Source organism: Elaeis guineensis, chromosome 1, assembly GCF_000442705.2.
Source record: "Elaeis guineensis isolate ETL-2024a chromosome 1, EG11, whole genome shotgun sequence".
Taxonomy (NCBI): Eukaryota; Viridiplantae; Streptophyta; class Magnoliopsida; order Arecales; family Arecaceae; genus Elaeis; species Elaeis guineensis.
Window position 1 is genome coordinate 175,016,999 of NC_025993.2, and position 15,486 is coordinate 175,032,484.

Consider the following 15,486-nt stretch of genomic DNA (forward strand, 5'->3'; position numbering starts at 1 on the left):
TCTATAAGAACCCCCCTCCTCGCCTCTAAGTGTAGATCCATCAGCCACCGACGATCGCCGGAGTTTTTCTTCGATTTTTTCGATTGAAGCCGCGGCGCTTCGACCTGTGCTCGCCGTGATTTCACGCCGGTGGGGGTCATCGGAGGTTGTGGTAAGACCTCCTTCTTCTTCCCCTCTTCTCTCCCTTCTTTTCCCGTGCCTGTGGGCATGATTGCCGGCGACGGGTGTCGCCGGATTTTATTGGAAAAGAGAACCCCCTGTCCGGCCTCTTCTTTTCTCTGATTTTCGGCACCGACGGTCACCACCGACCGTCGGTACGGGCCCTCCGAACTCGGAGGAAGGCCGTTCTTGCCGCCGGCCACCGTCGGACGGGGAATGGCCGTGATTGGTCGGTCAAGGCACGGGGACCTCTAGGTCCCCTGTTTCGGCCCAATGGAAGCCCGGGAAGAAGGAAAAAGAAAAAGAAAAGAAAAAGGAAAAAGAAAAGAAAAAGGAAAAAGAAAAAGAAAAGAAAAGAAAATACAAAATAGAAAAATAATAAAATAAAATAAAATAATAATAATAATAATAATAAATAATAATAAGAAAAGAGAAAATTTTTCTCTCTCCCCCTTTCTCCCTCTTTCTCTCTCGTCTCTCTCTTTCTCTCTCTATTGTCTCTCTCTAAAAAGAAAAAAAAAAAGAAAAGAAAAGAAAAATATAATAATAAAAAATACATGTGAGAGAAAGTTTTTCTCATCTCTCTCTTAAGTCTTTCTCTCTCTAAAATTGGACTTTCTCTCTCTATATTCTCTCTCCATTTTCTCTCTTTAGATTTTCTCCTTATTTTCTCTCTCTAGACCTTTTATCTCTTTTTATGGATTTCGTCTCTCTAGGGTCATTCTCTCTCTGATTGCATCATAGATCCTAAGATAAACTTGAGATGAAAATATGATGATCTGAGACTGCTCCGAAATTCGTGCAGTAGATTAGATCCTGATCCGATCCTTCTTCAAAATTGATAACATCGATCATGGTTAATCAATATTAAGTCACCCTGATATAACCTCTGATGATCTCAATCATGATTGCCACTTTTGAAGGATACGAAGATTCTCTCTCCACTTTCTCTCTCTACTTTTTCTCTCATGACCAACTTTCTTTCTCTAAAAAAGATCTATGGATCCTGTATCGAGTCATGCCTTCATCTTTTAGGGGTTCATATTGACTCTAACAAGATGATCCGAAATTGCTTTGATATCCGTGCTGTATGTCAACCTCATCTGATCGTATCAAAGATCTAAAAATTTATTATTAAAGAATCCTATTGATTGATCTTAACTTTAATTTGATCTGTGTTTCATGATTTCTTGATCAAGTCACTTGAATCTGACCCTCAGATAAGAGATCCTGAATTGTCCGGATATCTGGATGGTCCAACACATTCGGACAACAGTCCTCTTTCCTTATGATTTAATTTTATTATATTTATGGAATAAAAATTGATGATGATTTGATATTTTAAATAGGATTAGCTGATTCTTTTAATAAAGTCTGAAGATCTAAGATAAACGAGGTAAGTAGATCTTATGCTCCTTATTTATTTTTAAATGATCATGTTTTTATGAAAAGAATTGCTATTGATGAAATCATAATTTTTCATAAAATAAGGATCGGCATATGTAATATGAAAAAGCATATTTTATTATGAGCATTGATTTCATGAATATGTCTTATGAAAATAGCATGATTATGAAGCATGAATTTCATTGTTTTTCCATCTATGTATATGTATGCTTTAAGAAAAAGATATAATGATTTCAAAGGCTCTCAGATGGCTATGAATGAATCCCTTCGGGAAGGTCGGCATCCGGAGCTAACATCCACACAAAACATGGCCCTGCTAGCGGGTATAAAGTTGGCACATGAATTAAGAACTCTGTCGATTAAGAAATATGGCTCTGTCACGGGTATAATAGTGACCTTAGCATGAATATCTGTGAACAATATTTTGAAACATGACATGAATACATGATGAAAATGATTCATGATTGTGAAATATACATGATTTATAAAAGCATGATGAGTTTATAACTTGTTTTGTTATATGCTCTATGAAATGCTTTATTTTGTATTATCTGTTATTTTCTAAATATTGCATTATCATGAAAAACTTATGTTTGATCCGATAAGGAAGTGCAAGTTCTACTTACTGGGCTAGTGTAGCTCATATTCTTTTTATTTTCTTTTTGTTTGAACAGAGAAATAAGGTTAGGATCGGCAAAAAGAATCCAAGCTTGAAGATCGGCATAGCAAACTTAAAAATTTGACAGCAGAAGTTTAATTTATTTTATAATCATGAATTTGTAGTTATTTATGAATGTTGAGATTCGGGTTAGTACTTGCTTTTGGATTTAGATGCTCTGAATTCATATTGGTTCGATTATATGATAAATAATAGAATTGAATCTTTTTATTTGACGGATTTTAGATGATTATGATGGATTGGCTTCGTGTTATCATGGGTTCCATCCCTCGGTAGCATGGCCGTGTTATGTCCCGGATTTGGGGCGTGGCATTTTATGGTATCAGAGCTTAGGTTATAATCATTGAGAATTATGATATAAATGATATAAATGATTAGGATATGATAGAATAATATCAGATCTTAGGTTTAAGATCATTGAGATTATAAAGTGATATCAAAATTTTATGTATGATCAATAGGATGTAATCGAGTGGAGTATAATGGATAATATCAGAGTTTAAGATTATGATCATTAAGGACGTGATAGAATGATATAAAGTTTAGATTATGATCACTAGAGAATATGACTTAAGTGGTATTTGAACTTAAGGTTATCATTATTCGGGATTGTGACTTTAGTGATATGCGAACTTGAGGCTAAGATCATGAGGAACATAATAGATATAAAAGAAAGGATTCAATAATTTGATTTCGAATCAATAGGTATTATGATGAAATTTATGCATAAGTGGCATATGATGTCTATAATAGAATTGACGAGTTATATCATAGATTTCAATTAGCAAGGTTGATCTGAGTACGAGAAGTGCTGACTCTAGAATGAAGTAGGAGGTATTGATATATTATGTTCGATATATTCAATGACATTGGAATGCTAAACCTATATGGATAAAGGACATGATAACTTTGCTGATTTTAATGTTAATTTTTTTTTGTAAAGAAAAGTTGGTTTGGAAGTTGTCTAAATGATTGTAAGGTAAATCGAAGGTTAACTCAAATTAATTCTAGACATATTGGATTCTTGAGGAGTGGTGAAGCTTATGTAATAAGTTCAAACATAGAAGGTGGATGAAAATTTAATTTTGATGTACTATGCCTAAGAGATAGTAATGACAAGGAAATCTTAAATTTTATCCTAAATTGTATTTGAAATCTGAAAGTTGAATCTATCTTTGGTTGATTTAATATACAAAGATTTTTTTTTTTTTGATAAACTTAGATAATTTGGTAAGTTGAGATCAGAGTACGCAGCAAAAGCGTGATGATCTGAATTGATTAGAAATGTTAATCCTTTAAATCAAAAGATATTATGAAATACGTTAGTTGTAAATAAGGAAGGATTTTACTGATAATAGATAGATGCTAGAGAGAAAATCTATCTGATCAAGGAAAGACTCAAAGCAGCATAGGATAGACAGAAGAGTTGGACAGATAGAAAAAGAAGAGAATTGGAATTTCACTTTGGTGATCATAATTTACTAAAAGTATCACCTACAAAAAGTGTCATGAGGTTTGGGAGACATGGCAAGCTGAGTCCACGATTTATTAGACCTTTTGAAATTTTGAGCCGAGTAGGAGATGTTGCTTATGACCTAGCTTTACCACCAGAATTATCTAAAGTGCACAATGTCTTTCATATTTCACCACTAAGAAAGTTTGTACCTGATCCAAACAGTGTGATAAAGTATGAGCCATTGCAAGTTCATGAAGATCTAACCTATGAAGAATTTTTCTTCTGAATTATTGATCGAAAAGAGCAAGTTCTAAGATGGCGTATCATTCCATACGTAAAGATTTATTGGAGTAATCATGAAGAGAGAGAGGCTACTTGGGAGCTTGAAGATGATATGAAGATGAGATATCCACACTTATTTAAAAATGAAGGTACGATAAATTTCGAGGATGAAATTTTTTTTAAGGAGGGTAGAATGTGATAACCCGGCCCACTAAGCCCAGTAAACAAAAAAAAAAAAAGAGCAGGGAGGAAGACTCCCGACGGAGTCTTCCTCTTCCCCGATTTCGATCAAGAATCGGAGTCCTAGGGCCATTAAAAGATCCTAGGACGAGCTCCATAAGAACCCCCCTCCTCTCCTCTAAGTGTAGATCCATCAGCCACCGACGATCGCCGGAGTTTTTCTCTGATTTTTTCGATTGAAGCCGCGGCGCTTCGACCTATGCTCGCCGTGATTTCACGCCGGTGGGGGTCATCGGAGGTTGTGGTAAGACCTCCTTCCTCTTCCCCTCTTCTCTCCCTTCTTTCCTCGTGCCTGTGGGCACGATTGCCGGCGACGAGTGTCGCCAAATTTTGTTGGAAAAGAGAACCCCCTGTCCAGCCTCTTCTTTTCTCCGATTTCCGGCACCGACGGTTACCACCGACCGCCGGTACGGGCCTTCCGAACTCGGGGGAAGGCCGCCCTTGCCGTCGGACGGGGAATGGCCGTGATTGGCCGGTCAAGGCACGGGGACCTCTAGGTCCCCTGTTTCGGCCCAATGGAAGCCCGGGAAGAAGGAAACAGAAAAAGAAAAGAAAAAGAAAAAAGAAAAAGGAAAAAGAAAAAGAAAAGAAAATGCAAAATAGAAAAATAATAAAATAATAATAATAATAATAATAATAATAAATAATAATAAGAAAAGAGAAAAATTCTCTCTCTCCCCTCTTTCTCCCTCTTTCTCTCTCTTCTCTCTCTTTCTCTCTCTCTATTGTCTCTCTCTAAAAAGAAAAAAAAAGAAAAAAAAAGAAAAAAAAATATAATAATAAAAAATATATGTGAGAGAAAGTTTTTCTCATCTCTCTCTTAATTTTTTCTCTCTCTAGAATTGGACTTTCTCTCTCTACATTCTCTTTCCATTTTTTCTCTCTAGATTTTCTCTCTATTTTCTCTCTCTAGGCCTTTTATCTCTTTTTATGGATTTCGTCTCTCTAGGGTCATTCTCTCTCTGATTGCATCATAGATCCTAAGATAAACTTGAGATGAAAATATGATGATCTGAGACTGCTCCGAAATTCATGCAGTAGATTAGATCCTGATCCGATCCTTCTTCAAAATTGATAACATCGATCATGGTTAATCAATATTAAGTCACCCTGATATAACCTCTGATGATCTCAATCATGATTGCCACTTTTGAAGGATACGAAGATTCTCTCTCCACTTTTTCTCTCTACTTTTTCTCTCATGACCAACTTTCTCTCTCTAAAAAAGATCTATGGATCCTGTATCGAGTCATGCCTTCATCTTTTAGGGATTCATATTGACTCTAACAAGATGATCTGAAATTACTTTGATATCCGTGCTGTATGTCAACCTCATCGATCATATCAAAGATCTTTCAAATTTATTATTAAAGAACCCTATTGATTAATCTTGACTTTAATTCGATCCGTGCTTCATGATTTCTTGATCAAGTCACTTGAATCTGACCCTCAGATAAGAGATCCTGAATTGCCCGGGTATCTGGATGGTCCAACACATCCGGACAACAGTCCTCTTTCCTTATGATTTAATATTATTATATTTATGGAATAGAAATTGATGATGATTTAATATTTTAAATAGGATTAGCTGATTCTTTTAATAAAGTCTGAAGATCTAAGATGAACGAGGTAAGTAGATTTTATGCTCCTTATTTATTTTTAAATGATCATGTTTTTATGAAAAGAATTGCTATTGATGAAATCATAATTTTTCATAAAATAAAGATCGGCATATGTGATATGAAAAAGTATGTTTTATTATGAGCATTGATTTCATGAATATGTCTTATGAAAATAGCATGATTATGAAGCATGAATTTCATTATTTTTCCATCTATGTATATGTATGCTTTAAGAAAAAGATATAATAATTTCAAAGGCTCTCAGATGGCTATGAATGAATCCCTTCGGGAAGGTCGACATCCGGAGCTAACATCCACACGAAACATGGCCCTGCCAGCGGGTATAAAGTTGGCACATGAATTAAGAACTCTGTCGATTAAGAAACATGACCCTGTCACGGGTATAATAATGACCTTAGCACGAATATCTGTGAGCAATATTTTGAAACATGATATGAATATATGATGAAAATGATTCATGATTGTGAAATATACATGATTTATGCATGCATGATGAGTTTATAACTTGTTTTGTTATATGCTCTATGAAATACTTTATTTTGTATTATCTCTTATTTTCTAAATATTGCATTATCATGAAAAACTTATGTTTGATCCGATAAGGAAGTGCAAGTTCTACTTACTGGGCTAGTGTAGCTCATATTCTTTTTATTTTCTTTTTGTTTGAACAGAGAAATAAGGTTAGGATCGGCAAAAGAAATCCAAGCTTGAAGATTGGCATAGTAAACTTGAAAATTTGGCAGCAGAAGTTTAATTTATTTTATAATCATGAATTTGTAGTTATTTATGAATGTTGAGATTCGGGTTAGTACTTGCTTTTGGATTTAGATGCTCTGAACTTATATTGGTTCGATTATATGATGAATAATAGAATTGAATTTTTTTATTTGACGGATTTTAGATGATTATGATGGATTGGCTTCGTGTTATCGTGGGTTCCATCCCTCGATAGTATGGCCGTGTTATGTTCCAGATTTGGGGCGTGACAGTAACTATTAAAATAATTAAATAAGCACATACTCTAAACCTAAGCCTATCCTGTTTAATCAATGACTTAAGGTGGATTGACCTATTCATGATCCAAACCTGTTTATGCCAAATTTTCATGGAGTAGGTATTTTGACTCCTGTTTAATATCTCTGGATAAATATGAGCCTATATACCCTTTCTAGGACACCATGGTTGACTTGGCATTTTGACCCCCATGCAATAGTTTACATTCTTTCTAGGCATGTTGTTGGAGAAACATGGGAGCACTTGTAGGAAAGCTTTGGGTACCTTATAATCCGACCAAGTCACCTAAACAAGCTCCTCATGAATATCTGCAAGTTCAGCATGAGAGTGAATGAGTTGGTTTAAGCTCGGGACGTAGCTGAAAAAACGATAGCTCGGGTGTTATATAACCTATATTTTGGTTTTGATAACTAGAAATGCCAATGCTAGTGCCACATAAATCTACTTGAGGCCTTGGAGAAGCTCATATCTAACTCGGCATGAGGTGTGCTTGAACAAATAAATCCAAATTATTCCTTGCATCATCTTTCAAATGTGACATTTTCGGTTCGAGATTAAATAGCTGACTCGAGCACGGCTCAATTACAAAATGAGCCGAGCTTGAGCCAAGGCTTGGTTTGTTTACGCACACAAAGGGAAAATTCATTACGCTCAACCCTCTTACCAAAAAGGGCAAAAAAAGCTAGAAGGCAACGATGAATGCCAAATAATATATTTGAGACCCATCTCGCTTTGCTTTTGTTTTTTAGTTTTCTTTTTCGAAAATCTAAAAGAATTGAACTAAACGGAACAGATACGTACCATGAGACTTTTTATTTTTTAAACTGTAAGAAAACCTTATTACCAAAACTCTGTAAACCTCGAGAGCTTTTGGCAGAAACAATCTTCGCGAAAGTGAAAAAAAAAAAAAAAAAAAAAAGGAACCGTGCAAATGCTGTTTTTGTTAATTTTATAGACACAAACAAAAAAACAACATCAGTACCCAGCACTAATTATTCCATATACTTGCATATGCACCAGAATTGACATCAATATGCACCATCCTTCAAACTAAACCACGGTCATTTCTTCTTGCTGTTGAATTAGCTTCCAGTATTACAGTTACAAAAAATATTCGATCGAGTCTCTCAACTTGGACCATGCACCATAATCCTAGCAAAACTTATACACCAATGGAAAAGAAAGAACAAAAGTACTTGCCGTTATTTTCTGTATTCAAGCATATCTGGGCAATAGCGTCCGCGGAGCACTTCCAGTTGCTCGATGAATGGCTTTTCCCGGTGCCCACCAATGTGACGGATCATTTGGTTCCACCGTTTTCGACAAACTTCTCCCGACCTGAGAATTAAAACGCATTAATTAGAAATTTATAGAAGCTTACATCCCATGGTGGAGGCGGCAATAACAGACTGGATATTAACAGCAATGATTCTTATGGTAATATAACAGTGAATCAATGAGTATAATGTCACTATTTATCTTGTATAGAATCTACTTGAAAGGAGTATTCTATGCAATTAACGTGATACTGGTAGCTGCACTTCTGCACCAGGCATCAGATGCTGCTCTAGATGGGAAACAACGTGAGGCTTATAGCAGAGGAAATTTCCGTTGCAGCATAGTTATGTATTTCACCTATTCTCAAGGGAACAGGAAAATATATCTAAAGGATGGTGTATAAGCATGATATAAACTTGATTCAAGCTAACCAAATCCAAGGTATTCTGTTGAACATTTTCTACATTTTGCGCAACAAAAACAAAGTATAAACAGCTAACATGCAGAAGCGTTGTCAACCAGTGTTCATCTCAAATAGCATATTCAAGTCTTCATGAAGGAAATAAAGAACATCAAGTTCATATTGAAGCTGAGATGAAAATAACAGAACAGAAAAAACCTATTAACCTTTTGCCATTTTGTGATTCTAACATTATCAACAAGACAATCTATTCTCATAATTTGTACATATACAAGTGGAAACAAAAGAAAAAAAATCTCCTTTTATACATTTCCATACGGTATTCTTCTAATATAAAAAGCAAGAACAGCTCATATCATTTTTTTTTTTAATTCTAGAAAAAATAATGCAATAGACACAAGCAGGAAATCTCTTTTCCTATTAAAAACCATGCATGTTACTTATTGTTCTTTTCTAAGGTTGTCTCTCTAAACAATATACACTTGTTTCTGGATTCGCTCTTTCACATTGGTGCAAATGGATTCCTCCAATGTACGTATCAACATCTCGGTGGGTCTCTGGTAACTGCAGCTGCTTAAAATAACAGGTGCCAATGCAGTGAATGAAAAAGCTGTACTTCAACAGAACAGACCATGCTTACCACACGAATATGTGCAATTACCTCGCTAGACCTCAATTCCACTGTAAAAGTGTCTGAGAACAACCCAATGAAATTGTGTATAGCTGCAGAGGATTTATTTTTGATGGCTACTCATATTTAAGGGCTGTGAGAACATTTTTTGACGAAATAGGAGAACTCTGTGCATGAACACAGAGCCACCAAATTTTATTCAAAATAAAATAAAAAAACTGTACAAATAGAGATTACAAGAGAAAAGATGTCACAATTACAATTGGATTCTTTTTCCAATTAACAATGCCCTCTGTCTCTGAAAAGGTAAAGAAAGAAGTAAAGAAATCAGAGGGAAGAAGATGAAACCGCCTATATATATCATCAGAAGCACTTCTGTAGGTGCCTTGCAGGAGGTAATTTGACTATTCTCTAGGGACTCAGCAGATGCTCCTAAGAGATTCAGAAAAGGATCCAAATACCGAGGAGAGGTAGAGAGACTCAGAAGTAGCAGAGCTATCATAGAAGAAGCCTCGTAGGAGAGAAATCCTTTATCATCGTCTCTATCAAAACCGACGCACAGCAGCAAAGAAGATTGTCACCAGGTGCATCGGAAAATCAGGGACAGAAGAAACAGGGGAGACTCAAAAAGAATGCAAACTTTATTATTATCGTTGCCAGCAGCAAACCAAAGAAACACCAAACGGCCAAAAAATAAACCAACCCGATCAGTCCTCAGACAATAGCAAACAGCCAAATAACGAAACAACCTTATAGCAGCCAAATGAAACCAGTAGTGGGGACTCCGAAAACTTGAATCAAATGAGTAATCACAAGCAATCAACCCAAATATTTCATTATTGTCTCCACCGGCATAGAGAACTAGAAAAATGTAGTTAGTTGTTATATAAGGCACCAAAATCAGCCCACATCCGAGAGAAGCCAGCTAGCTCCTTGAAGGAAGCAAGGATGGACCATTCTGTAGTGAGAGAGAGAGCTTTGGCAATAACATCCTAAGGAGATCCAAATTTTTGGAGAAAAATGCAAGCATTTTGCTCAGTCTAAATAGACCAGCAGACAGCAGCCATCAGGCATGTAATGGCAGAACGAGATAAACCATGAAAGCATCTCTTAATCCAAATAAAGAAAAAATCAAATAGATTATAGGACGGAAGTCAAACTGAGAGCTTAGAGCAGATGACATCCCAAATAGAGACAGCACAAGGACAAGAGAGAAATAAATGATCCCTAGTTTCAGGACCCCATCACATAAACCACATTTTCCCAAGTAAATACCCAGCTTTGCAAATAAGACTGCTTTAGTATTGAGTTTGTTTAATAGAGTGAGCCAAAGAAAACTTTTGTTCTTAGAAGGAGTGCGAGATTTCTAAACAACTTTAGCAAGAGACCACTTAACACCTCTGCTAATTTGGAAAGAATATATTGAAGAAACAAAGAGTGTGCCTTTAGAATTTGCAAACCAAAAGAGCTTATCCGGCTCAAAAGTAAGAGCATGACTTTGAAGCAAATATAAAAGAGACTCTTCTGGGCTGCCAATTCAGATGAAAGACTGGAAAAAGGGATTCTCTAAATCCCATCATTCTGATTAAAAAAACTTTTAACATTTGAAAGTTTAGATCTGTAAGCTTTATAAAGATTGGGAAATAGCTATTTGAAAGGAGTATTTCCAAGCCAGAGATCCAGCCAAAATGAGGTTGATTCCCCATTCCCCACATGATATCCATATTTGTTCCAGAAAGGAGGAAGAGAGGAAACAATATCCTTCCATAGTCTAGAGCCTAATTTTTCTGATTTCCAGCAAGGAGAGAGCTTAAACTTCTTAAAGTAAAAGTTATTAAGGGACTTTCTCCAAATACCCTTATTAGAAGAATCGCCAGCCCCACCTAACAAGTAGAGAGACATTGAAAATTTTGAGATCTTTGACACCAAGACCTCCCTCATCTTTCGGAAGACATATTTTCTTCTAATTAATCTTACAAACACAGCTAGAGGCTATATCCGAACCAGTCCAAAGGAAGCACCTTTTAATCTTGTTTATTTGATTACACACCCAGGTGGTAGTTTAAATAGAGGGAGAAAATAAGTAGGGATCGAAGAAAGGACAAAATTGACTAATGTTAATCTGCCACCAAAGGACAAGACCTTCTCCTTCCAAGAGGTCAAACGAGCTTCAATAGTGTGAATAAGGGGAAGCCAATTTGATTTCCTAAGTTTGCCCACTTTAAAAGGGAGCCCAAGATACTTAAAAGGCAAAGATAGGGCTTTATAGTTTAGCCAAGAAGCAAAAACCGCCCCCCATGATCTATCAAGACCAATAGGCACCACCAAGCTTTTGGAATAGTTAATGGAGAGATCAAAAAGGAGCTCAAAGGAGTAGAGAATAAACTTTAAGGCAACAAACGATCTTTTATCATCATGAGCAAAAATCAAAGTGTCATTAGCATATTGAAGTATTTCACTTTCTTCAAGGCCATAAAAAATTTTAGCCAACTTGGCATTTAATAAGAGCTTAGAAAGAGGGTCCACAGCCAAAAAGAAAAGGTAAGATGATAGAGGATCACCTTATCAAATTCTCTTTTGCAACATATCCACTCACCATGATCATCATTGGCACACACCGCAGCCTTAGAGGATGAGAGAATGTTATGAATTCAGTCACACCATTTAGGAGGGAAGCAATAATGAGATAAGAGATCTATAAGATATTCCAAATTCAGATTATTAAAAGCTTTAGAGAAATCAAACTTATATAAGGCACCCAGAGTTTTCTTCATTTTGCACCGATGAATAATTTTATGAGCATAAAAAATATTATCAAGAATAGATCTACCTTTGATGAAAGCAGATTGAACAGGACACAAGCTGATTCATAAAAGGTTGCAATCGTCTTACGAGCACCTTTGAAATAATTTTAATTTAAGAGTGAATCAGACTAATTGGACAAAAATCAGAGGGGCAACTCGTTGCATCACTTTTAAGAATAAGACAGAAATAGACGTAGTTTAGCCGGGAAAGATCCACATTGTTCTCAAAGAGTTGATGGAACAGGGAAAAGACATCAGGCACAACATGGTCCCAAAATTTTTGAAAGAAGATTAAGGAAAATCCATCCGGCCCAAAACTTTTGTCTTGGGGAAAGTTAAAAATGGCCTCTTTGATTTCATCAAGGGAGAAAGGAGCATCCAGCTCACATAGCTAAGGAAGATTAGAGGGGTAAAGTTTGCCCCAATCCAACTTTAACAAGAGCTTCTTATGCCTAACAAAGATTCCCTTGAAGTAATTAGTAAGAGACTCAAGAATCTGCTAGTATTTAATGAAATGATTACCTTCCCAAAAAATGTGAGAGATCCAATTCTTCTTTTTATGAAAATTAGCAATCCAATGAAAAAAGGCAGTTTCTCATCTCCCTCTTTGATCCATTTGGCCTTGGATCTTTGTTTCCTGTAGATTTTCTCTCTATGATAGATATCAAATAGTTCAGTTTTCAAAGTGGCTCTAGAATCTCTTTTTAAGGAAGAGAGCAAACCATACTCTTCTTGACGATCATATATTTGAATTTTATCTAGAAGGTAAGCTTTCCTGTGGGACATCGATCTAACTAGTTCAAGACTCCACCTTTTGAGAGCTCCTCTAGTATCATGGAGTTTTAATATCAGGTTCTTAGCCGCATCATTAGATAGAATGCCACTCCAAGATAATATGATGGCATTAGGAAGAGAGTCACTAGTAAGCCAATTGCAATTAAATCTGAAGAATGTTCTAGAGTTCCAACATTTGTTAAGGAGCAACTTCAGTGGAGTATAATTAGAGCAGGGAGATGGAAGAGCGCTCCGAGAAGAATTAGGAAAGAGCAAATCTCATTTCTCAGAAATAAGAAATCGGTCAAATTTAGCAAAGATAGATTCCTCTCTCTCATTACTCCAAGTGAAATCTTGTCCCTTCAGAGGGAGATCAATAAGAAGACCTGATCAGACGATTGAAGGCAAGGGTCACCTTCCTAGGTTGGGGATTACCTAATTTTTTGTTATTGCATACGAGTGGCATTAAAGTCGCCACCAACAATCCAGGGACCGAAAATAAGGATCTCACCAATCTTAGTTCATCCCATAGGAGATGCTTCCGCTCATGGTCCAAGGGTCTATAAACAATTGAGATGGACCAAGACGCATTCAGAAGAAGATCATGCCAGCAGATACTAACAGAGAAAGAGAGAATTTTCTTTCTAAGGAGAGTGAATCTACCAGAGTCCCATCTCAGAAGAACCGATTGCATCCAGATGGCACCAAGAGTCAATTTTTCCACTAGAAAGGGATCGAAAGACACAGGGCTGAGAGAACATATTAAAACATATATACCTATGCTCAAGAAGATGGTCCCAGTCAACATCTTCTACACAACAAGCATCCGTGTTTTGAAGCCTGCGTCCACGGGGAGAGTAGTGAAAAAACATTAGAGAATAATCAGATAAAGGATCCTTATCCATACAAGATGATGAACTACTGGAAGACAGCTGTCCTAGTGTGACATCTGTGGTATGCATATACTGTTACTATTGTTCATGTCAGGATCAATTCAGTGAGAGAAATTCTCCAATTATTGAGAATAAGGAAGTCCCTTATGAAATGCAAAAATATATTACTATATTGGAAGGATAATATATAAACAATGAAAAAGAAAATATTTAGAATAAAATAGATTTACTTACAAGGTTAACCAAAAGACGAAAACATATATGCATGATTTTTATAATGGAAGACAAAATCCAGGACAACTTGATGTGGTAAAAAAAAAAAAAAAAGGTCAGCAATTATTCCAAAACTTCCAAGATATAGGTTGGAATGGACTATAGTAGTGATGTTTCTTTTGTCCACCTTAAATCCAAAAGTACAATTGATCCACAGAGCATTGAACAACGTCATATGATGCTCTGTTCCACTTGTTCTGAAAATAGGCAGCCCTCGTGGCTATGTACTTGGCAACCAGAGGGCGAATTCAGTATGATCAATGCAATGTTTTAAAATCTGGGCTGTGTATCAAACTGGAAAAGTAACTGGGTTGGGTCACTGGATCAACAATTTCGGTCAATCTGCAGTGACGTCATCATGACATAACAAATATATTTAACTTCAATTAACGATAGACATAAATATTAATAAAGTTATAAATACATAATAAGAATAATATTTAAAATTTTTAAAATTCCGCACCACTTGCGCAACAACATTCAACAACTCAAGAAATCATTGGCATGATCATATGCAATACAAGTTCTAAGAAACAAAATAATTGAGTTTACTTTTTTTTTAAAAAATGAAAAAAGATATCTATTCTAAATCCCATCTTAGATTTCTTATGGATTCCACATAAACCAAGTCCATCATACGAAGGGTTTTACATGTCATTAGGGATTACGGATGATATCATGTCCTATCAATTTTTAGCAAAACTTTATAGCATAGGCAGTTCAATAATTGGGATGGTTGGTTGAAGAGGCAGTTCAAGCAGTTGTCATGAATTCAAAAGATCATTTTGTTGAATTGTTTTAGGGGTCCACCCGGCTCATTACCTGGCCAATTGGTGCTTCGACCGGTTCAACCATCTGGTATGATGCCACTCTTTTAAACAGGAATCAATATTAGATCTTTTGTAATAGTACAAATACAACTAGAAATATTCACCATAAAAATTTACTAACAATACAAAAAAATTATGATGGCTTATAAGTTTCAATCAACAAAAAGAAAATGAGCTCTTTAACTTCAGAAAAATTATAAAAATAGATCATAAAAATCAAGATATTGCTCTCAAAGGTCTCTTCTCTATGCATATTATAATCGAAAGGGCGTCAACCAGAATAACAACCACATCAGTTGACAAGGCATCCCTAACTACTTAAAACTGAGAGACCTGCGCATCCAGCAAGCGGCAATCATCTACATCAGACCAGATGCCTCTCTTGACCACAGATGATGATAACTGTTGGTACCTGAAAAATCCAGCAAAATTAAATTCATCAATATTAAGCAGAATGTTTCCTGATAACTACAAAGCAAACACATTTGCTAAACTTAAAGTTATCAAGAAACTATTATTAATTTGATATTGGCAATACTCTATCATAGTTTACATGCACCATAAGCGTAACCATCTAGTCATTTCCCAACTATTTGGGGTCATCTGGATCCTTATTTGCTAAGTAGCCCTATTCAGATCCACCACTGATATTATTCCAAGTTTCGCAATATCCTTCCTCACAACCTCCATCCACATCATCTT